This window comes from Dendrobates tinctorius, unplaced genomic scaffold (genome assembly GCF_039654945.1).
Source record: "Dendrobates tinctorius isolate UK_male_01 unplaced genomic scaffold, ASM3965494v1 ptg000086l, whole genome shotgun sequence".
Classification (NCBI taxonomy): Eukaryota; Metazoa; Chordata; class Amphibia; order Anura; family Dendrobatidae; genus Dendrobates; species Dendrobates tinctorius.
The window spans coordinates 18,026,101-18,052,494 of record NW_027361754.1 but is presented as its reverse complement, the minus strand read 5'-3'; the positions used below and the strand labels follow the sequence as shown (position 1 = coordinate 18,052,494).

The 26,394-nt window shown below is 44.2% G+C and overlaps 1 protein-coding gene across 3 annotated transcripts in view; it reads right to left on the bottom strand.

Moving 5' to 3' along the window:
- LOC141097730 (torsin-1B-like) overlaps positions 1-26,394 on the bottom strand; it is a 147,100-nt gene that overhangs the window by 34,662 nt on the left and 86,044 nt on the right. For 2 of the 3 annotated variants that reach the window (XR_012234033.1, XR_012234032.1), the window contains exon 4: positions 13,754-13,881. The gene's annotated coding sequence lies outside the window, so the exon portion shown is untranslated. Of the gene's footprint in view, positions 1-13,753; positions 13,882-14,538; positions 15,267-26,394 lie in introns of those variants that run through there. The other variant, XR_012234034.1, reaches the window with a different exon arrangement.

Here is a 26,394-nt window from a genome sequence, read left to right as displayed (position 1 = left end):
CCAAGATGGCCATGGGGACCAACCGGGTCCTGCAGGGAGGTGGCTTGCGTCGGCATGCCTCCTTCCCTGCCTGTCATATCACTGCTCTGACACTCAGCAGTGCTAAGTGTCAGATCAGCGATCTGACATTATATAGTAATGTCCCATACTGGGACAATGTAACAAAGTTAAAAAAAAAAAAAATACTTTTATAATGTAAATTTTTTTTTTAAAAACCCCCAAATAAAAAAAATTAAATAGTTTAGCAATAAATACATGTAAATAAAAAATAAATAAATAAATAAAAGTACACATATTTGGTACCAACGCGTCCATTACGACCCGCTCTATAAAACTAGCTAACCCCTTCAGTAAACACCGCAAAAAATTAAAAACATCATACCAAACAAAAAGTGCAATAAAACGCGATCAAGAAGACGGATGTAAATAAAAATGATGGTACCGCTGAAAACGTCATCTTGTCCCGAAAAAAAACAAACCGCCATACATAAAGAATAAAGCTGCATGCTCAGGAGAAATTGCACAACAAAATGTATAGTCCATTTTCTCCTGTTACCCTTGCGAAAGTAAAAAAAAAATTAGGTCAAAATTAAAGTTTTTGTGAAAGAAAAGTAAATGTTTATTTTTTTCTTCCACATTCCAAAAATTCCTGTGAAGCACCAGAAGGGTTCATTCTTGAATGTGGTTTTGAGCACCTCGAGGAGTGGAGTTTTTAGAATGGTCTCACTTTTGGGTATTTTATTTCATATAGACCCCTCAAAGTGACTTCAAATGTGAGGTGGTCCCTAAAAAAATGGTTTTGTAAAATGTGTTGAAAAAAAATGAGAAATCGCAGGTCAACTCTTAACCCCTATAACTTCCCAACGAAAAAAAAATTTGGTTCCAAAATTGTGCTGATGTAAAGTAGACATGTGGGAAATGTTATTTATTAACCATTTTGCGTGATAGGACTCTTCAATTTAAGGGCATAAAAATTAAAAGTTGTAAAATAGTGAAATTTTTGCCAAATTTCAGTTTTTTTCACAAATGAACGCCAGTCATATCGAAGAAATTTTACTGCTACCATAAAGTACAATATGTCACAAGAAAATCTCAGAATCAGTGGGATCCGTTGAAGAATTTCAGAGTTATAACTTTATAAAGGGACAGTGGTCAGAATTGTAAAAATTGGCCTGGTCAGAAAGGTGAAAACAGGCTGGGTCGCGAAGGGGTTAATAATTATGGTAATCCTAATTGACCTAAAACGGGAAAGGTTTATTCTGACTTCATGTCAGAGATTGAGAGAAACATGCAGATGTGTCTTTTTATATAGTGTATGGAAACTTCTGGTTTCAACTGTACATATCAGTGCATGCGTGATTTTCACTCGCTGGACGTCTTTCATTTGAAGCGTTCTCCTTCACTAGGCCAAATCAAATCTTTGATCAGCGCAATAAGTTTCTTAAGTTTTATTCATTTTATGTAACTGTATATGCTGTATTGTTTTGTCCCCTTTATATAAATTTTAATAGTTCTCTTCCATTTGTTCTGTAACCCGCTTACCAAAGCCTTACACTACCAGAACCAGGCCTCCAGTCAGCCTGTAAAACACGACTGTTGGTGGCAGTGAGTTGTCATGGGGTCCACAGTGACCGTAACAGGGGTAAATACATATATTCCATGAGTTTCGAGTCGGAGGTATATATACACCATATGCTCACTGTCAGCTTCCCATTAGTGGAAACAGCCTGCGGCCTCCTCTGTTGATTGCCGGTCAGTCGCATAATTGTCCAAGCGATAGGGGGCAACATAGAGCTGTTTGCTCCAAAGATAACAGCGGGTGGATCTGCGGGACCTCCCAGACTGCGATCCTTGACAGTCATGTATATAGCTCAGCTATCTTCATCCAGCACAAAGACACTAGTGTAGCAGCAACCAAATGCAAACAGGTCACACATGACACCCATCTCCCTAACCAGTGGATTCCCACTTATCAGACACTTATCTTAAGTTGTGATTATGGACCAATCCTTTAAAACAAAGGTGGGGGGCTCTGCTTTACATATACCTGTAAAACTAACCACTGTACTTTATATAGCAGTTCCTTTCAGAAGAGCACCACTAAGAACATTTTGGAGAACAGAAAAAGAGGATGAGGATAGTGATAACAGCGAGGATGATGACAGCTATACTCGGAGAAAGAAGACATTTCAAGGCCTGGCAAACATCTTGGGGAGGAAGACGAGAGCAAAAATGAGAGACGACGACGAAGATGACAGGCAGTTCGATGATGGAGACCTAAGAAAGCTGGGCAAAGATCGGAATATGACAGATGTTAAGGAAAAACTGAAAACAGAACAGAAGAGAAGCTCTGACATGTCAGATCCATTAAAAAAGAAAGCTAAAGGTGACCACAAGAAGAAAAAAGATGGTGAGACATCGAAAAAAGACAATAAATCATCACGAACGACAGAGAAACTTCAGAAGACAACTGAAGGGACCTCCAAAAGAGAGGATAAAAATGTGAAAAAGTCAGAAGAGTATAAGCAAGCGAAACCAGCAAAACAAGAAAGGAAGCGGAAAATTCTAAAGGAAATAAAGATGGCCAAGCGTCCCAAACTGAAGAAACTGAAGACCACAATGCTGAAGGAAAATATAAAGACCAAAATTCGCAGGAAGAAAAGATGAGGCTTCCTCTGCTCTTATTCATTTCTTATTGTTTTCCTAAGCATTTCAATAAAAGTGGTTCCGATCCGTCCGGCCACATTACAACCTTAGAAGGGTTACATCATTTTACTCTGTGCATGTTTATGGAGAAGTCATAATTATTTCTGTGGGGCAGCTACAATATCCAATCACTTTCAGATTGTGGGAGCAGCGCTTGGCTCATTTACAAATGCGACCTCCACAAAGACAATCCTAGCCAAGTACTGTGCAGGGGAACTAGAACATAGCAGGTAGCCAGCCGCAGCAGAAGCCACACGCAGAACAGAACCGAGCAGCTAAGTTTTTGTAATCATTAACAACCTCTTCTTAACTGGAGTCCAAACATGGGGTCTCTCTTCTGCTGGTGGAGTCACACTGTGGTTTACTAAATAGATATCAATGCTGAGGTGGTCAGATACATAAAATCAGCGGAGCCCATCAGACTCGTATTACAAAACCACACATATCTGGTACCGTCCAGGAGACGCGGACTTCTACCCATGAAGCAATGCTTTTGTAGGCAATCATTTCTAGAATATGGTGTGCTATGGAAGCAGAACATAGAGCGCCACGAAAAAAGAGAAAAGACGATTGCTCCAATCTAGCTGGCTCGCTAATGACTAGTATGGAGAAGATGAATGGAGGCTCATGATTTCAGTGCACACAGTGGTGTCTATAGGACGTCCTCCATACAGCAACTCCAATTTAGCGGTATCACTATAGGAATGACTAGAATGGAGATGTATGGAAGCTCATGATTTCTGTGCACACAGTGGTGTCTATAGTACGCCTTCCATGCAGCAACTCTGATCTAGCGGTATCACTATAGGAATGACTAGAATGGAGATAATGTATGGAGGCTCATGATTTCAGTGCACACAGTGGTGTCTATAGGACGTCCTCCATACAGCAACTCCAATTTAGCGGTATCACTATAGGAATGACTAGAATGGAGATGTATGGAAGCTCATGATTTCTGTGCACACAGTGGTGTCTATAGTACGCCTTCCATGCAGCAACTCTGATCTAGCGGTATCACTATAGGAATGACTAGAATGGAGATAATGTATGGAGGCTCATGATTTCTGTGCACACAGTGGTGTCTATAGGACATCCTCCATACAGCACCTCCAATCTAGCGGTATCACTATAGGAATGACTAGAATGGAGATGTATGGAAGCTCATGATTTCTGTGCACACAGTGGTGTCTATAGGACGTCCTCCATACAGCACCTCCAATCTAGCGGTATCACTATAGGAATGACTAGAATGGAGAAGATGTATGGAAGCTCATGATTTCTGTGCACACAGTGGTGTCTATAATACGCCTTCCATACAGCAACTCTAATCTAGCGGTATCACTATAGGAATGACTAGAATGGAGAAGATGTATGGAGGCTCATGATTTCTGTGCACACAGTGGTGTCTATAGGACATCCTCCATACAGCACCTCCAATCTAGCGGTATCACTATAGGAATGACTAGAATGGAGATGTATGGAAGCTCATGATTTCTGTGCACACAGTGGTGTCTATAGGACGTCCTCCATACAGCACCTCCAATCTAGCGGTATCACTATAGGAATGACTAGAATGGAGAAGATGTATGGAAGCTCATGATTTCTGTGCACACAGTGGTGTCTATAATACGCCTTCCATACAGCAACTCTAATCTAGCGGTATCACTATAGGAATGACTAGAATGGAGAAGATGTATGGAGGCTCATGATTTCTGTGCACACAGTGGTGTCTATAGGACATCCTCCATACAGCACCTCCAATCTAGCGGTATCACTATAGGAATGACTAGAATGGAGATGTATGGAAGCTCATGATTTCTGTGCACACAGTGGTGTCTATAGTACGCCTTCCATGCAGCAACTCTGATCTAGCGGTATCACTATAGGAATGACTAGAATGGAGATAATGTATGGAGGCTCATGATTTCTGTGCACACAGTGGTGTCTATAGGACATCCTCCATACAGCACCTCCAATCTAGCGGTATCACTATAGGAATGACTAGAATGGAGATGTATGGAAGCTCATGATTTCTGTGCACACAGTGGTGTCTATAGGACGTCCTCCATACAGCACCTCCAATCTAGCGGTATCACTATAGGAATGACTAGAATGGAGAAGATGTATGGAAGCTCATGATTTCTGTGCACACAGTGGTGTCTATAATACGCCTTCCATACAGCAACTCTAATCTAGCGGTATCACTATAGGAATGACTAGAATGGGGAAGATGTATGGAGGCTCATGATTTCTGTGCACACAGTGGTGTCTATAGGACATCCTCCATACAGCACCTCCAATCTAGCGGTATCACTATAGGAATGACTAGAATGGAGATAATGTATGGAAGCTTATGATTTCGATACAGATGTTTTCCATACAGCAACTCCATCATGGCTGGCTTACTACAGAAATAACTACAAAAGAGTTGCTTTGCTACGCTGAAGTTCATTACTTTCTTGCACACAGTAGTGTTTGTTACTGCTCTTCACCCACTGGGTAATATACTATGCTTCATTGAGCTATATGCCTTTTTTATTATTGAGCGCTTAACATTTTGTTCATTTAACAATGTTATAGATCTGTCTTGTGCTGGCCCAGATCTAGTCTTGTGCTGGCCCATGTTTACTACATAGTGCTATATGGCAATTTAATCCATCATATGGGTTTTGTGTTAACATTCTAGCACCTGATATTCAGCTCATTGCACAGTGTTATAGATTGTATTCCTGTGCTGGTCCATGTTTACTATATAGCGCTACATGATATTTTAATCCATTACATTGGTTAATGTATCTTACTATTAAGCGCTTGATTTTTTGCTTATTGCACAGTGTAACACAGTATCTCTTTTTTGTGCTGGCTTATGTTTTACACATAGCGCTATACGGTGGTTCATTATATTATATTGGGTTACATGCCCTTTGTGTTATAGAAGCGCTGGGCAATTTACTTAGTGCATATATTGTGCGCTAGACATTTTCTTCATATAAGCGCTCCTTTTATTGTAGATTGCATTTTTTTGCTGATCCATTCTAACATACAGCGCTATATGTTTATCTGTAGGCTCTGGTCTTGTGCTGGCTCAGATTTAGTCTTGTGCTGGCCCATGTTTACTACATAGTGCTACAGTCATGGCCAAAAGTATTGACACCCCTGCAATTCTGTCAGATAATATTCAGTTTCTTCCTGAAAATGATTGCAAACACAAATTCTTTGGTATTATTATCTTCATTTAATTTGTCTTAAATGAAAAAACACAAAAGAGAATGAAGCAAAAAGCAAAACATTGATCATTTCACACAAAACTCCAAAAATGGGCCGGACAAAAGTATTGGCACCCTCAGCCTAATACTTGGTTGCACAACCTTTAGCCAAAATAACTGCGACCAACCGCTTCCGGTAACCATCAATGAGTTTCTTACAATGCTCTGCTGGAATTTTAGACCATTCTTCTTTGGCAAACTACTCCAGGTCCCTGATATTTGAAGGGTGCCTTCTCCAAACTGCCATTTTTAGATCTCTCCACAGGTGTTCTATGGGATTCAGGTCTGGACTCATTGCTGGCCACCTTAGATGTCTCCAGTGCTTTCTCTCAAACCATTTTCTAGTGCTTTTTGAAGTGTGTTTTGGGTCATTGTCCTGCTGGAAGACCCATGACCTCTGAGGGAGACCCAGCTTTCTCACACTGGGCCCTACATTATGCTGCAAAATTTGTTTGTAGTCTTCAGACTTCATAATGCCATGCACATGGTCAAGCAGTTCAGTGCCAGAGGCAGCAAAGCAACCCCAAAACATCAGGGAACCTCCGCCATGTTTGACTGTAGGGACCGTGTACTTTTCTTTGAATGCCTCTTTTTTCTCCTGTAAACTCTATGTTGATGCTTTTGCCCTAAAAGCTCTACTTTTGTCTCATCTGACCAGAGAACATTCTTCCAAAATGTTTTAGGCTTTTTCAGGTAAGTTTTGGCAAACTCCAGCCTGGCTTTTTTATGTCTCGGGGTAAGAAGTGGAGTCTTCCTGGGTCTCCTACCATACAATCCCTTTTCATTCAGATGCCGACGGATTGTACGGGTTGACACCGTTGTACCCTCGGACTGCAGGGCAGCTTGAACTTGTTTGGATGTTAGTGGAGGTTCTTTATCCAACATCCGCACAATCTTGCGTTGAAATCTATTGTCAATTTTTCTTTTCCGGCCACATCTAGGGAGGTTAGCCACAGTGCCATGGGCTTTAAACTTCTTGATGACACTGTGCACGGTAGACACAAGAACATTCAGGTCTTTGGAGATGGACTTGTAGCCTTGAGATTGCTCATGCTTCCTCACAATTTGGTTTCTCAAGTCCTCAGACAGTTCTTTGGTCTTCTTTCTTTTCTCCATGCTCAATGTGGTACACACAAGGACACAGGACAGAGGTTGAGTCAACTTTAATCCATGTTAACTGGCTGCAAGTGTGATTTAGTTATTGCCAACACCTGTTAGGTGCCACAGGTAAGTTACAGGTGCTGTTAATTACATAAATTAGAGAAGCATCACATGATTTTTCAAACAGTGCCAATACTTTTGTCCACCCTCTTTGTTATGTTTGGTGTGGAATTATATCCAATTTGGCTTTAGGACAATTCTTTTTGTGTTTTTTCATTTAAGACAAATTAAATGAAGATAATAATACCAAAGAATTTGTGTTTGCAATCATTTTTAGAAAGAAACTGAGTATTATCTGACAGAATTGCAGGGGTGTCAATACTTTTGGCCATGACTGTATATGGCAATTTAATCTACCACATGGGTTTTGTGTTAACATTCTAGCACCTGATATTCAGCTCATTGCACATTGTTATAGATTGTATTCCTGAGCTGGTCCATGTTTACTTTATAGCGCTACATGATATTTTATTCTATCACATTGGTTAATGTACCTTATTATTAAGCGCTTGATTGTTTATTGCATAGTGTAACACAGTCCCCTTTTTTTGTGTTGGTTTATGTTTTACACACAACACTTTATGGTGGTTTATCATATTATATTGGGTTACATGCCTTCTGTGTTATAGAAGCGCTGGGCAATTTACTTATTGCATATATAGTGCGCTAGACATTTTCTCTACATAAGCGTTCCTTTTATTGTAGATTGCATTTTTTTGCTGATCCATTCTAACATATAGCGCTACATATAGTACTTTGAGCTCAGTACTATTTTTTACCCCATTATTATAGCAGTCATTACTTTTTCTTTTTTTCACATTTCCCACTTCTGTGTTTTTTACACATATTATTAATATATATGTCATTTTATCACAATTGCTATATAGCGTTTTATATTTGACTATTTTTTCATTGTGTATTATTATTTTTTATTTGTTTTTCACTTTATTTATATACGTTCACTTTTCTTGCTATTGTATTTGGGGACTATTATATATTTTTGATTTTGTTCATTTCAAATTTTCCTGTGCAGTGGATTAACAAAGTATGTAATTACTAATACATTGAGGTGTTCTGTCTGCCATACTATATAACAATTTTATATGTCTTTTATACATTGTTGCCGTATATTGTGCTAAAATCTATAATAATAAATATTATTTTTGTTATATTTTCTTGATTTTTACTTTTCATATTTACACATTCATCAATTTGTGGTTCATGTACATCACATGGTAGTTCCTTCTTTCTCATATATTACCTGTAGTAGTTCATGAAATGTATGTGAAAAAAACATATATATATATCCCCAAAACAAGTTTATCCCACAGAAAGAGTGCCATATTCTACATTCTCTTGCTTTTCAGTGGAAATGTGCAGCATCCAATCCGTAAAAATCCGTTATTACGCATATATCAAAATTTTATATATATTAACAAGTTCCTGATTATAACGTTTAGGTAGAACATAATCTGAAATGTAGTGACACCCAAAGTCATGCGATAATCGCATCTATAGGATACAGGATTCAGTCATGTCTCTAGGAGTGCAACTTAGAGGGGCTGTCCTCTTCCTCTGGTTCCTACTGGGAAATACGGAGTTGTTAAAGGACTGAAGGGCGCCCCATTATACAGCTTTAATAGACCTGGCCTGTTCACAAGTTCAATTTAGGCGGCAGCTTGTATTGCTTCTATATTGATATCCCCCACACTCATTACTGGTGGTGGTGGGGCTGTAAGATAAAAAGTGCAGGGAACCATTTAATAAAAAACAAGCTGCGCTACCCACTGAAATCCAGCATCACAAGGCTGGATGGCAGAGGTCAAGCAATGGATAAGAAGATTGTGTTGAGTAGGAAGCAAACTATCCATTAAATGGTAGTGGTATACATAAGTGGTTATTGATGCCAACCCAGATCACTCCTGTCCACTGGTGCCGGCTCTAGTTGAGGTGCTGTAGAGGATTACAGGACAAGGGTACAGGTAATGCCAATCATGCCCACCCAGCCATTGTGGATCTAAAGCCATAATTGTTAAATCAGTGCAGATCCCACCTCTCCAGAACGGGGGAAGCCTTCACCCCTTCATTCACACTGGTTCTGGAGCTTATGTGAATAGAGAGGTGGCTGCACAGAAATGCTCTCTGGTCACTTTTATGGGAGTCCCCCCAAAAAAGTCACACTCTACTTTTTGCAGCTCTAATAACAGTGACTAGTGCACGACCACCTCTCCATTCACAGCCGCAGGGAGGGGACCTCATCTGTTATACATTCATGGCATATCTGATGGTTATGCCTTAAATATCTGATAGGAACAACCCTTGAAGCACTGGTAGGGTGGTCCTTGCATGTCCTGCACATGAGCTGGGCAAAGAAAGGGGAAGTCGTCCAGTAATCGCTCCTCTGCTCCTTCAGCGCTGTATCTAGGTGGCATTCACCAGGGTACCAGAATCCTTCTGCTGTAAGTCCAAAGAGGCAATGGAGGAGCCTTCCAAAACTCATTAAATCACTGAAGCAAACGGTAACTAATGATACCCACAATAAGTGTAGTGTTTGCTGAGATCTGTAGGTATAAAATGACATTCAATGTGAATAAAACCCTCCTCAATTCCTGCCATTCATAAACAGAACAGAGGGAGGTGAAGTGTTGGGGCACAGTAAAGTTCTGCAAGTTTGAGGCAGCACGGGTCAGTGCAGCTAAAGTATGAAGTCCAGCTTGGTGGACACGGTTTTACTGCCTTTGTCAGCAAACAGCTTTTTTTTCTTTTGGTAAATATGTCATTTCCTTAGCGACCCGAGATGCCAACGTTTCATCCTCGTAAAAGCCGCTAAGTCTGAGCTCCGCCAAAACACATTTCTTCACATGAAGGAACTCCAGAGGCAGAAACGGGACAAAGTAATCTATCAGGTTCTTCTCAGAGAGGCCACTATGCCGAAGCCACCTGGGCAAGGAAGTTAACACAATTAGTCCCACTTATATCCGGGTACAGGGGAGATCTGTGCACTTGCATGGTATGACTGAAGACCCCCATTAGGTAAGTGCTCTTGTACACCATGGCACACAGGTGGTCAGGTTGTATACAGTTAAAGTTGGCCACCTGTTGGATTGTAGACAGGTCAATGACAGCGGCATGGTGCACCAGAAGGTTAATGGGGGTTTTCTTCTTTCAGCTTTTAATTGCACAGGCATGCTCTGTTTAAAAAGAAAAAAAAATGCTTGACACTGCCCCAGATCGCTCCATCGCTGCCCCCAATCTATGCTGACAAGCCCGCAGAGTGCTCAACTAATGGGATCAGGGGTAACACCAAGGTAGATGTCTCATGCCGTCTTCCTCCAATTAGCAGCAGCAGTCACCTGCTACAGTCATGAAGTCACCACTGCAGCAGTATCTGAGATATTCTAACGCATCAGGTATTCTAGAATATGTATGTAGGGAGTCTGTCACCCCATTTTTGCCCCATAAGCTGGGGCCACTGCCATCAGGGTCTTATCTACAGCATTCTGTAATGCTGTATATAAGCCCCCGATGAAACCTGCAAGATTTGAAAAAAGAGTTAGATTATACTCACCCCGGCGTTCGGTTCGGTCCGATGGGTGTCGCCGTCCCGTCAGGCGCTTCCCATCTTCATACGATGATGTCCTCCTCCTTGCTTCTCCCTCAGCTCCTGCGCAGGCATACCGTACTTTCTCTGTCCTATTGAGGGCAGAGCAGAGTACTGCAGTGCGCAGGCGCCGGACCTCTCTGACCTTTCCTGGTGCCTGCGCACTGCAGTACTTTACTCTGCCCTCAACAGGGCTGATAAAGTATGCATGCGCAGGAGCCGAAGGAGAAGCAAGCAGGAGGACGTCATTGTATGAAGATGGGAGGCGATGGACCGGACCGCGACACCCACCGCACACGACTGCGCCCCCGGTGAGTATAATCTAACGTGTTTTTCTTCTCTTTCAGGTTCCATCGGGGGCTTATCTACAGCATTACCGAATGCTGAAGATAAGCCCCTGATGGCGGTGTCCCCAGCTTATGGGGCAAAAATGGGGTGACAGATTCCCTGACCCAGCCAGTTTATACAATTCTGATTACTGACACTATATGAGGCAATTACTCTGGAATGCTTCAACGGATCCCACTGATTCTGAGAATGTTTTTTCATGACATATTGTACTTCATGTAAGTGGTGAAATTTCTGCTATATAACTTGCGTTTATTTATGAAAAAAGTGAAAACTTAGCAAATATTTTTAAAATTTTGCAATTTTCAAACTTTTAATTTTTGTGCCCTTAAATCAGAGTCATATTGCACAAAATAGTTAATAAATAACATTTTCCACATGTCTACTTTACATCAGCACGATTTTGGAAACAATTTTTTTTATTAGGAAATTATAAGGGTTAAAAGCTGACCAGCGATTTCTCATTTTTCCAACAAAATTTGCAAAACCATTTTTTATTAGGGACCACCTCACATTTGAAGTGAGTTGGGGTTCAATGTAACAGAAAATACGTAAAAAGTGACACCATTGTAAAAACAGCACCCCTCAAGGTGCGTAAAACCACATTCAAGAAGCTTGTTAACCCTTCAGGTGCTTCACGAGAACTAAAGCAATGTGGAAGGAAAAAATGAACATTTTAATTTTTTCACAAAAAAAATTTACTTTGGAACCAAACTTTTTTATTTTCACAAGGGTGTCAGGAGAAAATGGACCACAAAACTTGTTGTGCAATTTCTCCTGAGTAAGGAGATAACCCGTATGTGGGGGAAAGCTACTGTTTGGGCGCATGGCAGGGCTCAGAATGGAGAGAGCACCGTTTGACTTTTTGAACACAAAATTGTCTGGAATCATTGGTGGGTGCCATGTCATGTTTGGAGACCCCATGATGTACCTAGTGGACCCCCACCCCAATTCTAACTGCAACCCTAACACAGCCCTAATCTCATCCGCAACCATAGCCCCAACCCCAGTCCTAACCCTAGCTATAACCCCAACCATAACGGAAGAGAAAACTTTTTTTTGTTTTATTATTTTTCCCTAACTAAGGGGGTGATGAAGGGGAATTTGATTTACTATTTTTCTTTTCTTATTTTGATCACTGTGATAGGGTCTATCACAGTGATCAAAATGAACCAATAGAAAAAAATCTCCTATTGTTGCCAGCCGGCAGATCTCTTCCCGGAAGACAATGCCAAGGGCCGGGGAACACAGCCGGAGGGACCAGAGGACACCGCAGGTATTGGGGGTGGGGGGCCCTATTTCTCTCTCTCCTCTGATGTGCTAGATCATATCAGGGGAGAGAGAAATAAATAGGAAATGGGCCTTTTTTTGGCGGTAGCCAAGACCCCAGAGATTTTCCGACACTGAAGGGAGGGGGAGGTTGCTATAACTTTATTTCTCAGCGCCAATAAGTACCCTTAACTGCCGCTATTAAAAGGCGTATCGGCGGTTGTTAAGGGTTTAAGATTTCTGCTTGTTGTCAGCGAAGAATCTGGTATCCTGTCCTGATCACATCAAAGCAAACAGCTCTCAACATACGTACTACCCGTCAGCAGGGCGTGATCAGGACAGGTTCCCATTCACTGAAAGTAATCAGAGATCTTGTAAACAATGAGACACCTTTATGTATAAAGCACATCAGAAGGACATTATATACTTTGTATCCTGCATTTTTCACCAGTTTTCCCCTGATTATCAGTTGTCACTGACCTAGTGGATAGAGACTAGCTGCTATTATGTCTACCATACACAGCACACACACGCATGAGGGATTCCTACTCTATTGTCTCTATGCAGTACATGTTCAGAAGCAGTAGCATGGAGGACATTATACAGTAGTAGTGAGTGTAGCTGTGAATCCAGCTCTGGGGTGACATAAATCATTTACTAAAAAGGTAAGTTGGATATCTCTGCCTGCTGACAAACTATTCTCCTCCTCACTGTAAATTGGACCTTCAGTAAGATGGCTTTCCATCTTGTTTGGACCAAGTAACCATTTTTCCGAGCGATTGATTATTTTAAATGGAGGTGGGGATGGAGAAGCGGCTCATAAGTGTAGAAAGAAGTAGATTTCTCTGATAAACTATATTACACGGCTTATGTTCACTTGTACTATTGATTTATAAAAAGTTTACGTAAACAATTTAGAGTTTACAACAACATACAGCAACCATTTAAGGAAGCACTCATCCTATCAAAGGCTTTATCCTCTTAATATATTGCAGTTGCAGTCATCATATTATACAGCACTGTGTACTTACAATTGCTCATTTTGCCTTTCTACCTAGATAATTCTTCTCTTTTCCATTAGGTTTATGACATCAGGTGATTAATAACTGACCAGCTGAATCCTTCTTAACTCCATGTAGAAACAGGAGGTCAATTTTCCCTGTATGAGTCATTAGTCACTGCAAAAGTCCCTGGCAGGCAGAGTGGGGGGCAGATGAGTCAGGAGAAAGATAAATGCAGGGACAAGAGACTTCCTTTTTCTACATAGAGCATAGAAAAGAGATGAATAATCTGAGTAGAAAATGACAATTGTAAGTACACAGTGCTATATAATATGATGATTGTACTATACCAACGTTGATGGGAGGAGGGCTTCTCTAAGATCTTGCATGGACGCACTCACTGTTTTTATTATTGAACAGCTCGACTGACAGCACATTCTCCACATCCTTCAGCTCCAGATCTTCTCTCTTTTTTCCAGAACTCCAAAACTGCAGCATCAGTCTATTGACGAGATCATCACCACCATTGCTGAGGGAAAATGACACAGAAAATGCCCCGATGAGGGTTATATTCCAATCTGATTTATTACATTTTTACATACTCAAATAGGCGTTTGACAATCTCCCAGTGAATACAATTCCCTGACGCTTCCCCTTTTGTCAGGTTCAGTGGCGTTCAACCTGCGGCCCTCTAACTTGTCTGATACTGCAATTCCCAGCATGTCCTGTCAGTCTACAGCTCCCAGGACTTGCCATTTCACAACTGGTCAATATTTTAGTACATTAGTCAGTAATTATATCCGTTTCTGGGAAAATTGTCAGTCCACAGTGCTCACCACCTAATTTTACTACAGCCAAAATGGCAAGTACCAGACGGGCACAGGGCATTAGTTACAAGTGACAGCCATGCCCATTATCATCCATAATTTACTAAGAAACAGCGTTCCTTACAACTGGCCTTTTCACCACGATCAGTGGGTCTCAAATGTCAAAGATGAAGACTAGGCCTCGTTGTCCATAGCAACCAATCACAACACAGCTTTCATTTTTTCAAAGCAGTCTAAGAAATGAAAGCTGTGTTCTCATTGGTTGCTGTGAGCAACAGGGCCTGCTTTACTGTTCTTTGGAAGAGAAAGTTTTAGTTGCCTCTATGGAAACTTGTGACACGTGGAGATGGCGGGGGTACCTGAGAAAAATAACGATGGCTTTGCGATAGGAGACGCCATCTATATGCTCATAGTAGTCCAGGAAAGGCTTGATGGCGTCGATAAGACCAGAGTGGAGCTTGTCCATTTCATCAAATATAAATATGGAACGGGCACATTTACTGGTGTTTCCTCGTATCCATGACTGCAGTTGGTCCTGAGGGAGAAGACATATTCCGCTACGTATCACATCCGATTTAGCGCTGCATCCCCTCCACTAAGAACTACAGCAGGCGTCCATACATGGCAGGCCTAAAGTCCGGCAGTAGGCCCCACGATTGTGTGCCAAAGAGTTGTTATGGCCACCAGGGGCCAAACACCGGCCTTTACACCTGCCATGTAAGGCACTGTGGTGCTAATAAAAATATGGATATCTTATAGCCTACATATTGTAATATATTGTTTATATGCTTTGATATAGTGTGGTCATTAGACCAAGGGTGGAAAGTATTGCAAATATGAAATATGGCTGTTTGAATCCAAACACTATATATTGCAATATACTATGGTGTAATATAATTAATGATGAACTTAGATACTGAGCCACAAAGCGTTTGCTCTTTGTTAATACCGTAAGACAAGGTTGATAAGGTTTATTGTTCTTTGGTCTTTGAAGCTCTGTGTTTCAAAGATTCCTTATCCTGATTTGCACACAAGAGATATTTGCTTTGACTGAATACTTTCTCTTTACTATACCCTGCCAATTGTGGGGTGGTTGATGGGAAGGAGCTTTCCAACTAATTCTGTGTGGTGTATTCTTACACATGTGCTAGGAAAATTACAAAGACAATAGGAATAACAACTGTATCTTTAATGAATATTTATGCTGCTTGAACAAGGAAGTCTTGTGTTCAATAATAGTATGATGCTCGAAGACAAGGGAGACCAAAATGTTTTATGGTCTCATGTAGCAATGATCATGCATGACATCAATAATCTAGGACCGATTGTGATACACATGGGACAAGTATGCGTGTGTGCCTGGGTTACGATAGGTATCCAGTTTTCAGAATAGGTGATTATGGAAGTCATGCTGCCCATATGCTACCATCTTAGAGCATTATGCTATGAGCATGAAGAGTTAACTTTATAACAACCAACATATGTTGGACCTGGACAGGCAGCATTGATTGTTAGAGGCAAACAGATCTTGGGTTATAATCAGTAGCAAAACAAAGCTGATGCATTGTGCTATTGTTAAGAGACATGCTAATGGCAAACGAATCTCTGGTTGGTGCAAACAAACTCTAAGATTGTAGTAGGCTATAACAAACAGACCTTGAAGTCTTGTGCAATTTCAAGATTCTGATGATTCAGCCTGTTATGAATGAGTCACCGTAGGAGGCAAAAACAGAAATGCTAGCTAAGTCCAGAAAACCAGAGCAGTTGGCAGCTATCGGATTGCAGACCCCTGAACCTATCAACAACTAGCAGTAGCCATGGGGGGTTCCTACGGTGCCCTAGACCCCTCGATCACAGCCGGAGAGCTATATAGCCTAAAGACAGAAGGGGAAATCTAAACTGCCTCAGAGCAGACCCCAAAGCAATAGGCAGCCCCCAACATATAATGACGGTGAAGCAAGAAGAAAAAACACCAACACAGATAGAAAGATAGACTGAGCAAATGATGGGGCCCAAGCTAACTAGATAGGACAGGATAGGAAAGCTGCTGTCTGTAATCCGCCAAAAACCCTATCAAAACAAGAGCCAACAGACTGACAGAGAAAAAAGGCCCTGAAGACGCTAGGCTTCAAAAAGACTATGTCAGTACTCAGGTATTTTCTGAAGACAGAGCAAACAGACAAAAAGGAATTCAGCTCACCCCAGCAGGGAATGGCAGAATCCAGAAAAGCAAGGCAAAATAAAACCAAAACACAAATGCAAAAAGGCAAAGCAGAAAACTTAGCTTTTGAGGAGCAGGAATCAGACTGGTCTCCTAGAATCCCTCAGAGAAATCACCAGCGAGGCAGAAGGGCGTCGGCTGCCTTATATCCAGTCAGAAATCCCCGTCACCCAGTCATCCTCTACCAGCTCAGGTGCTTGGTAATCAGCCTCACTACCTTCCTTCACCAGAAGAGGGAGTTCATCAGACCTCAATGGTGAAGGGGAAAATGAACTCATAACATCAGCCTAAACATACTGCACAAATGTAACGTGGGAGTTTTGTGTATAAAAAGGTGGACCCTGTGTCAATGAGGTTGGGACATTTCAAGAAGGTATCGTGGGTGCACAGTTTCTGTGATTAAAAGACCAGAGTATTTCCTTCTTGTTGACACTGTGGTCTCTCCAGTGGAGAAGTGATGTTGCAATACTACTTGGTAATGTATTGATGCTTATTTCTCTATGTACTATACTTCATATTAATTGTATGATTCACATGAAATGAATTAATTAACAAAACAGGGTACTATTATATTTGCCATTCCATAATTCAGCATTATCCTGATGTAATCTTAATAAATTGTTACATTATTGTTTTACCATAAAACTGTATTCAGTGTGCCTAATTCGTATATTAGTGAGCGTTACGTAAGTAAGGGCGTACCCGCCCTGTCACTTTGATGTGGTAAAACAGGCACCTATCTTTGCCTATTACATAAGGCTTTAACCTCTAGGAGACAGCCATTTTTCCTTTTAGAGCCATAATTTTTTTTTTATTTCCCTATCAATATTAAATTGCGAGGGACGAGTTGTAGTTTTGGGACGAGTTGTAGTTTTAAACACCATTCATTTTACATAGTAAGGTTCTGAAAAAAAAATCCAGGTGGGGAAAAATTTAATAAAAAGAAAAAAAAACCTTTTATTAAGGTTTTGTGATTATAAAAAAAAGTTCCCACCCGTCATATTCTGAGTGTCAATTGTTTTTTTTTCAGCAGATAGTTTTATTGCTGCATCAAGCCTTATTTTTTTCTTTATGGGCTGTAGTTTTCATCCAACATTTTGGGGTCTGTACATTTTTCTGATGAATTTTATATGGAAGGTGACATTGTGATTTGTTTTCCTCTTTAGGGTACATGCCCACGATAAGGAAATGGCAGCACTTTGGACGCCGCGTATTTTAGCGGCATCCAAAACTCTACGCTCTAATCACCCAGTTAAATCTGCATATGTTCACTGAACCATGCGGATTTACTGCATCCAATACATTTACATGGTGGAAATTTCTGTTGCGGAGACTAGCGTCTCCGCTGCAGCTCGTAAGCCTGCACCGGGGACGAGTTTACACAGCATCAAATAGAAGCACAATGGGCAGGAGATTTCTATAACTCCCATCCACTGTGCTTGTAATGTACAAAGCAGCATTTTGAACGTAGACCAGGCGAGCCGCTTCCAAAACGCCGCTGCTCCTGATCGAGGGCACGTACCCTTAGTGTTCACTGTACAAGATACATATTTTATTTTCTTCAGCCAAATCATGCATGCATTGACACCATGTGTTTTTTTATTGGAGTTGTTTTTTTACATTTCACTAATTGTCCTTGGGTAAAGGGAGATTATTATGGTGCTTGAACCTCTAGGTTCAAACAACATATTGTAATCCGATTTCTTTTATTTATAGTGCTTTAAAGAAAGCACTATCATGTAATCCGAACGCTGCTAACTTATTATAGTGGTTTGAAAAAACCACTATATTGTAATCCGAACGCTGCTAACTTATTATAGTGGTTTGAAAAAAACACTATATTGTAATCCGAACGCTGCTAACTTATTCTTCTTCTCCTTATTATTATTATTAAGTTGATTTCCGCAATTAATGCGGCCCGAACCGCTACACGCACAGACTCCGTTGAGGTGTCGTTTCGAAGCCAGCGTCCATGAGAGGTGTGCTAAGTATTTTTCGTGTCGATCGGATTTGTAGTTTTTGCGCAATTTGCGTTTGAAATTTTTTTTTCCCGTCATTGGAATGCACTGTCTCCAATGCTTTTCAATAGGAAATGGCAAAACGTGCCCTGAGGCGATTGAAATGACAGTTGAGCTCATTGATATGCGCAGGCAGACCCAGTTACTATGCCAACGCCTACGAACTTCACTTGAACCCCAGCACAGTGCTTCTGCCACATAATATCAGCTCTTAAAGCGAAACCCACAGCACAAATGCAAATCTAGCTTCATCACATGACACATGCCCCTGAGAAAGAATGTGTGCGCCAAAGTGGATTTAAAAGAAGCCCAGTGAGCCAAACTAGCTCTTAAAGGGCCAACGTGCCAAAGTGATTGTTAAAGGGCCAGCGCACTCAAATGAGTCTTAAAGGGCCGACACACCAAATCGGAGACTGAGCCACCCCGGCCTCCAAATCGGAGGCTGAGCCACCCCGGCCTCCAAATCGGACAATGAGCCACCCCGGCCTCCAAATGGGAGGCTGATCCACCCCGGCCTCCAAATCGGAGCCTGATCCACCACGGCCTCCAAATCGGAGCCTGATCCACCCCGGCCTCCAAATCGGAGGCTGATCGACCCAGGCCTCCAAATCAGAGGCTGAGCCACCCCAGCCTCCAAATCGGAGGCTGAGCCACCCCGGCCTCCAAATCGGAGGCTGAGCCACCCCGGCCTACAAATCGGAGGCTGAGCCACCCCGGCCTACAAATCGGAGGCTGAGCCAACCCGGCCTCCAAATCGGAGGCTGAGCCACCCCGGCCTCCAAATCGGAGGCTCATCGACCCCGGCCTCCAAATCGGAAGCTCATCGACTCCGGCCTCCAAATCGGAGGCTCTTTGACCTCGGCCTCCAAATCGGAAGCTCAACGACCCCGGCCTCCAAATTGGAGGCTGAGCGACCCCAGCCTCCAAATCTTACCCAGAGTGGCCCCACCCACCAAATCAGACCCAGAGAGGCCACACCCACAAAATAGGAGCCTGAGAGATCCCGGCCAACAATTCAAGCCCTGAGGGGCCCCACCCTCAAAATCGGACCCTGAGGGGCCCAATCAACAAAATCGGACCGTGAGGGGCCCCAGCCACAAAATCGGACCCTGAGGGGCCCCACCCACAAAATCGGACCCTGAGAGGCCCCACCCGCAAAATCAGACCCTGAGGGGCCCCGGCCATAAAATCAGACCCTGAGGGGCCCCGGCCATAAAATCGGACCCTGAGGGGCCCCGGACACAAAATCATACCCTGAGGGGCCCCACCCACAAAATCAGACCATGAGGGGCCCCACCCACAAAATCGGACCCTGAGGGTCCCCACCCATAAAATCGGACCCTGAGGGGACCCACCCACAAAATCGGACCCTGAGGGGCAAACACCCACAAAATCCGACCCTGAGGGGCCACACCCACAAAATTGGACCCTGAGGAATCCCGGCAACTAATTCAAATCCTGAGGAGCCCAGGCCACCGAATCGGATCCTGAGGGGCCCCACCCACCAAATCAGACCCTGAGGCCAAAGTGGCCCCTGAGAGGCACCCACATTTAAAACGGATCCTGAGTTGAAAGTCTTGCAGGGGCAGCAGGCAAGTCTCTCTTAAAGGGGCAGACCGGGCACCATTTCAAACCACTATCTGTACTTCCTTCAGGAAATACACATCTAGTTCTTCTTCTTATTATTATTAAGTTGATTTCCGCAATTAATGCGGCCCGAACCGCTACACGCACAGACTCCGTTGAGGTGTCGTTTCGAAGCCAGCGTCCATGAGAGGTGTGCTAAGTATTTTTCGTGTCGATCGGATTTGTAGTTTTTGCGCAATTTGCGTTTGAAATTTTTTTTTCCCGTCATTGGAATGCACTGTCTCCAATGCTTTTCAATAGGAAATGGCAAAACGTCCCCTGAGGCGATTGAAATGACAGTTGAGCTCATTGATATGCGCAGGCAGACCCAGTTACTATGCCAACGCCTACGAACTTCACTTGAACCCCAGCACAGTGCTTCTGCCACATAATATCAGCTCTTAAAGCGAAACCCACAGCACAAATGCAAATCTAGCTTCATCACATGACACATGCCCCTGAGAAAGAATGTGTGCGCCAAAGTGGATTTAAAAGAAGCCCAGTGAGCCAAACTAGCTCTTAAAGGGCCAACGCGCCAAAGTGATTGTTAAAGGGCCAGCGCACTCAAATGAGTCTTAAAGGGCCGACACACCAAATCGGAGACTGAGCCACCCCGGCCTCCAAATCGGAGGCTGAGCCACCCCGGCCTCCAAATCGGAGGCTGAGCCACCCCGGCCTCCAAATCGGACGCTGATCCACCCCGGCCTCCAAATCGGAGGCTGATCCACCCCGGCCTCCAAATCGGAGGCTGATCCACCCCGCCCTCCAAATCGGAGGCTGATCCACCCCGGCCTCCAAATCGGAGGCTGATCCACCCCGGCCTGACGTGATTGAGCCCCTGTAACCCAGGAACAAGTGTGGATTGTGCCGACGCCACTTCAGAGCTGTAACTGGCGGGGATGGAGGCCAGGGAAAATACTAGAGACAGTGGAGCCAGAGGCCTAAGTGGAGCACGGTTACAATCAGTAGTAGTCTACAACCTCTATAAAACCAGCTGCAATTTGGCCTCCGCCTGCTGCATGCCTCATCCTGGGCTCCAACAACGCCAGTTGGTGTTCAGAAGTGCCGTCTTCACAGAGAAAAACACACTAGCTCCTGTGTTATTGGGGTTCAGTAACGCCAGCTGTTCCCCTGCTGTGTAGATGGCAAAGTCTCCTGCTGCCTCCACATGCCAACAACATCAGGCCTCAGCCTGCTCCATGCCTCATCCTGGGCTCCAACAACGCCAGTTGGTGTTCAGAAGTGTCGTCTTCCCAGAGAACAACACACTAGCTCCTGTGTTAGTGGGGTTCAGAAACGCCAGCTGTTCCCCTGCTGTGTAGACGGCAATGTCGCCTGCTGACTCCACAGGCCCAAAACATCAGGCCTCATCCTGCTCCATGCCTCAACCTGGGCTCCAACAACGCCAGTTGGTGTTCAGAAGCGTCGTCTTCCCAGAGTACAACACACTAGCTCCTGTGTTAGTGGGGTTCAGAAACGCCAGCTGTTCCCCTGCTGTGTAGACGGCAATGTCTCCTGCTGACTCCACAGGCCCAAAACTTCAGGCCTCAGCCTGCTCCATGCCTCATCCTGGGCTCCAACAACGCCAGTTGGTGTTCAGAAGTACCGTCTTCACACAGAAAAACACACTAGCTCCTGTGTTATTGGGGTTCAGTAACGCCAGCTGTTCCCCTGCTGTGTAGACGGCAAAGTCTCCTGCTGCCTCCACATGCCAACAACATCAGGCCTCAGCCTGCTCCATGCCTCATCCTGGGCTCCAACAACGCCAGTTGGTGTTCAGAAGTGTCGTCTTCCCAGAGAACAACACACTAGCTCCTGCGTTAGTGGGGTTCAGAAACGCCAGCTGTTCCCCTGCTGTGTAGACGGCAATGTCTCCTGCTGACTCCACAGGCCCAAAACATCAGGCCTCAGCCTGCTCCATGCCTCAACCTGGGCTCCAACAACGCCAGTTGGTGTTCAGAAGTGTCGTCTTCGCAGAGAACAACACACTAGCTCCTGTGTTAGTGGGGTTCAGAAACGCCAGCTGTTCCCCTGCTGTGTAGACTGCAATGTCTCCTGCTGACTCCACAGGCCCAAAACATCAGGCCTCAGCCTGCTCCATGCCTCACAACAACAACAACAACAACGCCAGTTGGTGTTCAGAAGTGTCGTCTTCCCAGAGAACAACACACTAGCTCCTGTGTTAGTGGGGTTCAGAAACGCCAGCTGTTCCCCTGCTGTGTACACAGCAATGTCTCCTGCTGACTCCACAGGCCCACGGAATCACTGATTGGGTGGATCAAGGAAATGCTGTAGATATAGTATATCTTGACTTCAGCAAAGCATTTGACAAAGTATCTCATACAATCCTTATTGAAAAAATGACTAAGTATGGAATGGACAAGGCAACTGTTAGGTGGATTCATAACTGGCTTAGTGATCGGACCCAAAGAGTGGTTGTAAATGGCTGCACATCCAGTTGGAAGAATGTCTCAAGTGGGGTACCACAGGGCTCTGTCCTGGGCCCTGTATTGTTCAACATCTTTATCAACGATTTAGATGAAGGAATTGAGGGTAAACTGATTAAATTTGCTGATGACACAAAGCTAGGAGGGATAGCTAATACTAGAGGAGAGAGAGGATTCAAAAAGATATAAATAAACTGGAGAAGTGGGCAACAACTAACAGAATGGTTTTTAACAGGGAAAAATGCAAAGTACTACATCTGGGCAATAAAATTGAAAAAAGCATATACAGAATGGGAGGAATAGGGCTAAGCAACAGCACATGTGAAAAAGACTTGGGTATACTAATAGATCACAGACTGAATATGAGTCAACAGTGTGATGCAGCAGCAAAAAAGGCAAATGCAATTCTAGTATGTATTAACAGAAGCATACAGTCTAGATCACGTGAAGTCATTATTTCCCTCTACTCCTCTTTGGTCAGACCTCATCTGGAATATTGTGTCCAGTTTTGGGCACCGCATTTTAAAAAAGACATCAACAAACTGGAGCAAGTTCAGAAAAGAGCGACCAGAATGGTGACCGGTCTGCAAACCCTGTCTTATGAGGAAAGGTTGCAGGATTTGGGAATGTTTAGCTTGCAAAAGAGAAGACTGAGAGGAGACTTAATAGCTGTCTACAAATATCTCAAGGGCTGTCACATTGTAGAAGGATCAACTTTATTCTCATTTGCACAAGGAAAGACTAGAAGCAATGGGATGAAACTGAATGGGAGGAGACACAGATTAGATATTAGAAAAAACTTTTTGACAGTTAGAGTGATCAATGAGTGGAACAGGCTGCCACAAGAAGTGGTGAGTTCTCCTTCAATGGAAGTCTTCAAACAGAGGCTGGACAGACATCGGACTGGGATGATTTAGCGAATCCTGCTTTGAGCAGGGGGTTGGACCAGATGGCCCAGGAGGTCCCTTCCAACTCTACGATTCTATGATTCTATGAAAACATCAGGCCTCAGCCTGCTCCATGCCTCAACCTGCGCTCCAACAATGCCAGTTGGTGTTCAGAAGTGTCGTCTTCCCAGAGAACAACACACTAGCTCCTGTGTTAGTGGGGTTCAGAAACTCCAGCTGTTCCCCTGCTGTGTAGACGGCAATGTCTCCTGCTGACTCCACAGGCCCAAAACATCAGGCCTCAGCCTGCTCCATGCCTCATCCTGGGCTCCAACAACGCCAGTTGGTGTCCAGAAGTGCCGTCTTCACAGAGAAAAACACACTAGCTCCTGTGTGAGCGGGGTTCAGTAATGCCAGCTGTTCCCCTACTGTGTAGACGGCAAAGTCTCAAGCTCCATCCACATGCCAACAACATCAGGCCTCAGCCTGCTCCAAGCCTCATCCTGGGCTCCAACAACGCCAGTTGGTGTTCAGAAGTGCCGTCTTCACAGAGAAAAACACACTAGCTCCTGTGTTAGTGGGGTTCAGTAACGCCCGCTGTTCCCCTGCTGGGTAGACGGCAAAGTCTCCTGCTGCCTCCACATGCCAACAACATCAGGCCTCAGCCTGCTCCATGCCTCATCCTGGGCGCCAACAACGCCAGTTGGTGTTCAGAAGTGTCATCTTCCCAGAGAACAACACACTAGCTCCTGTGTTAGTGGGGTTCAGAAACGCCAGCTGTTCCCCTGCTGTGTAGACGGCAATGTCTCCTGCTCCATCCACATTCATACTACTGATTTTTAACCTTGCTCCACTTAGGCCTCTGTCTCCACTGTCTCTAGTTTTTTCCCTGGCCTCCAACCCCGCCAGTTGCTGCTCTGTAGTGGCATCTGCACAATCCACACTTGTTCCTGGGGCTCAGTCACGTTAGTTGATCCCCTGATGTGTGTCCGGCAAGGTCTCCTGCTCTGTCCACATTCCAATTACTAGTAGTGTGAATGAGGACTGAGCAGGAAACCTTGCCAGACACACATCAGGGGATCAACTGACGTGACTGAGCCCCTGTAACCCAGGAACAAGTGTGGATTGTGCAGACGCCACTTCAGAGCAGCAACTTGCGTGGTTGGAGGCCAGGGGAAATACTAGAGACAGTGGAGCCGGAGGCCATAGTGGAGGAAGGTTTCAATCAGTAGTAGTCTGCAACCTCTATAAAACCAGCTGCAAGTTGGCCTCTGCCTGCTGCATGCTTCATCCTGGGCTCCAACACAGCCAGTTGTAGCTTGGAAGTGCTGTCCGGTTTCAGTGGGGTTCAGTAACGCCAGCTGTTCCCCTGCTGTGCGGTTGGCAAAGTCTCCTGCTGCCTCCAAAATCACGCAACATCTTATTTTCTACTTGCTCCAAGTAGGCCTCAGCCTGCTCGGAGCATTGATCCTGGGCTTCAACACAGCCAGTTGTAGCTTTGAAGTGCCGTCCGCACAGATAGAAACACTCGCTCCTGTGTCAGTGGGGTTCAGTAACGTCCGCTGTTCCCCTGCTGTGCGGATGGCAAAGTCTCCTGCTGCCTTCAAAATCACGCAACATCTTATTTTCTACTTGTTCCAAGTAGGCCTCAGCCTGCTCGGAGCATTGATCCTGGGCTCCAACACAGCCAGTTGTAGCTTGGAAGTGCCGTCCGCAGATAGAAACACTCGCTCCTGTGTCAGTGGGGTTCAGTAACACCAGCTGCTCCCCTGCTGTGTGGATGGCAAAGTCTCCTGCTGCCTACACAGTCACACTACTACTGATTATTAACCATGCTCCACTTAGGCCTCTGGCTCTACTGTCTCTAGTATTTTCCCCTGGCCTCCAACCCCGCCAGCTGCTCTGAAGTGGCGTCTGCACAATCCACACTTGTTCCTGGGTTACAGGGGCTCTGTCACGTCAGTGGATCCCCTGATGTGTGTCCGACAATGTCTCCTGCTCTGTCCACATTCCCATTACTAGTAGTGTGAATGAGGACTGAGCAGGAAACCTGTTATGAGTTCATTTTCTCCTTCACCTCTGATGTCTGATGAACTCCCTCTGCTGGTGAAAGGAGGTAAGGAGGTAGTGAAATTGATCTGGATGGGAAGAACCTGTCATCTGAACAGGTGGAGTGTGATTGGACATCCGGAATTTCTGAGTGGATATAAGGCAGCCGACGCCCTGCAGGGATTGCTGGTGATCCTTTCTGCTCTGAGCTCCGGCATCCAGTTTAGTTCCTGTCTACTAAAAGCTAAGTTTTTGCTCTGCTATTTTTCCATGAGATTTTGTCTGTTTACTTAGTGTTTGTGTTCAGCCTGCCCTGGTTGGGACGGGCTGAACTCCATTTTTGTCTCTGATCAGTTGATCTCTTTGCTCTGTCTTCGCAATATACCTGAGTGCTGATGTAGAGATTTTGAAGTCTAGTGACTTCAGGGCCTTTTCTATCAGACGTGTTGGACATTATTTTTGGCAAGGTTTTTTGCGTGATTGCAGCCAGCATCTTTTCTGTCCTTTCCTATCTAGTTAGTTGGGCCCCATCGTTTGCTCAGCCTGTCTTTCTGTCTGCGTTTGTGTTTTCATCTGTTTTTCAACGACAGTACGTGTTGGGGGCTGTCTATTGCTTTGGGGTCTGCTCTGGGGCAGTTTAGATTTCCCCTTTCTTTCTTTGGGCTTATTTGGCTCTCCGGCTGTGACGAGGGGTCTAGGGCACCGTGGGAGCCCCCCACGGCTGCTGTTGGTTGTGGTGAGTGGGATCGGGGGTCTGCGGTCCACTGGCTGCCAAACTCTCCGGTTTTCTGGACTTAGCTTGTGTTTTTGTTTTTTCCTCCTCCGGTGACTCATTCATAACAGAAACCTTGCCGGACACACATCAGGGGATCCACTGACGTGACTGTAACCCAGGAACAAGTGTGGGTTGGGCAGACGCCACTTCAGAGCAGCAACTTGCGGGGTTGGAGGCCAGGGGAAATACTAG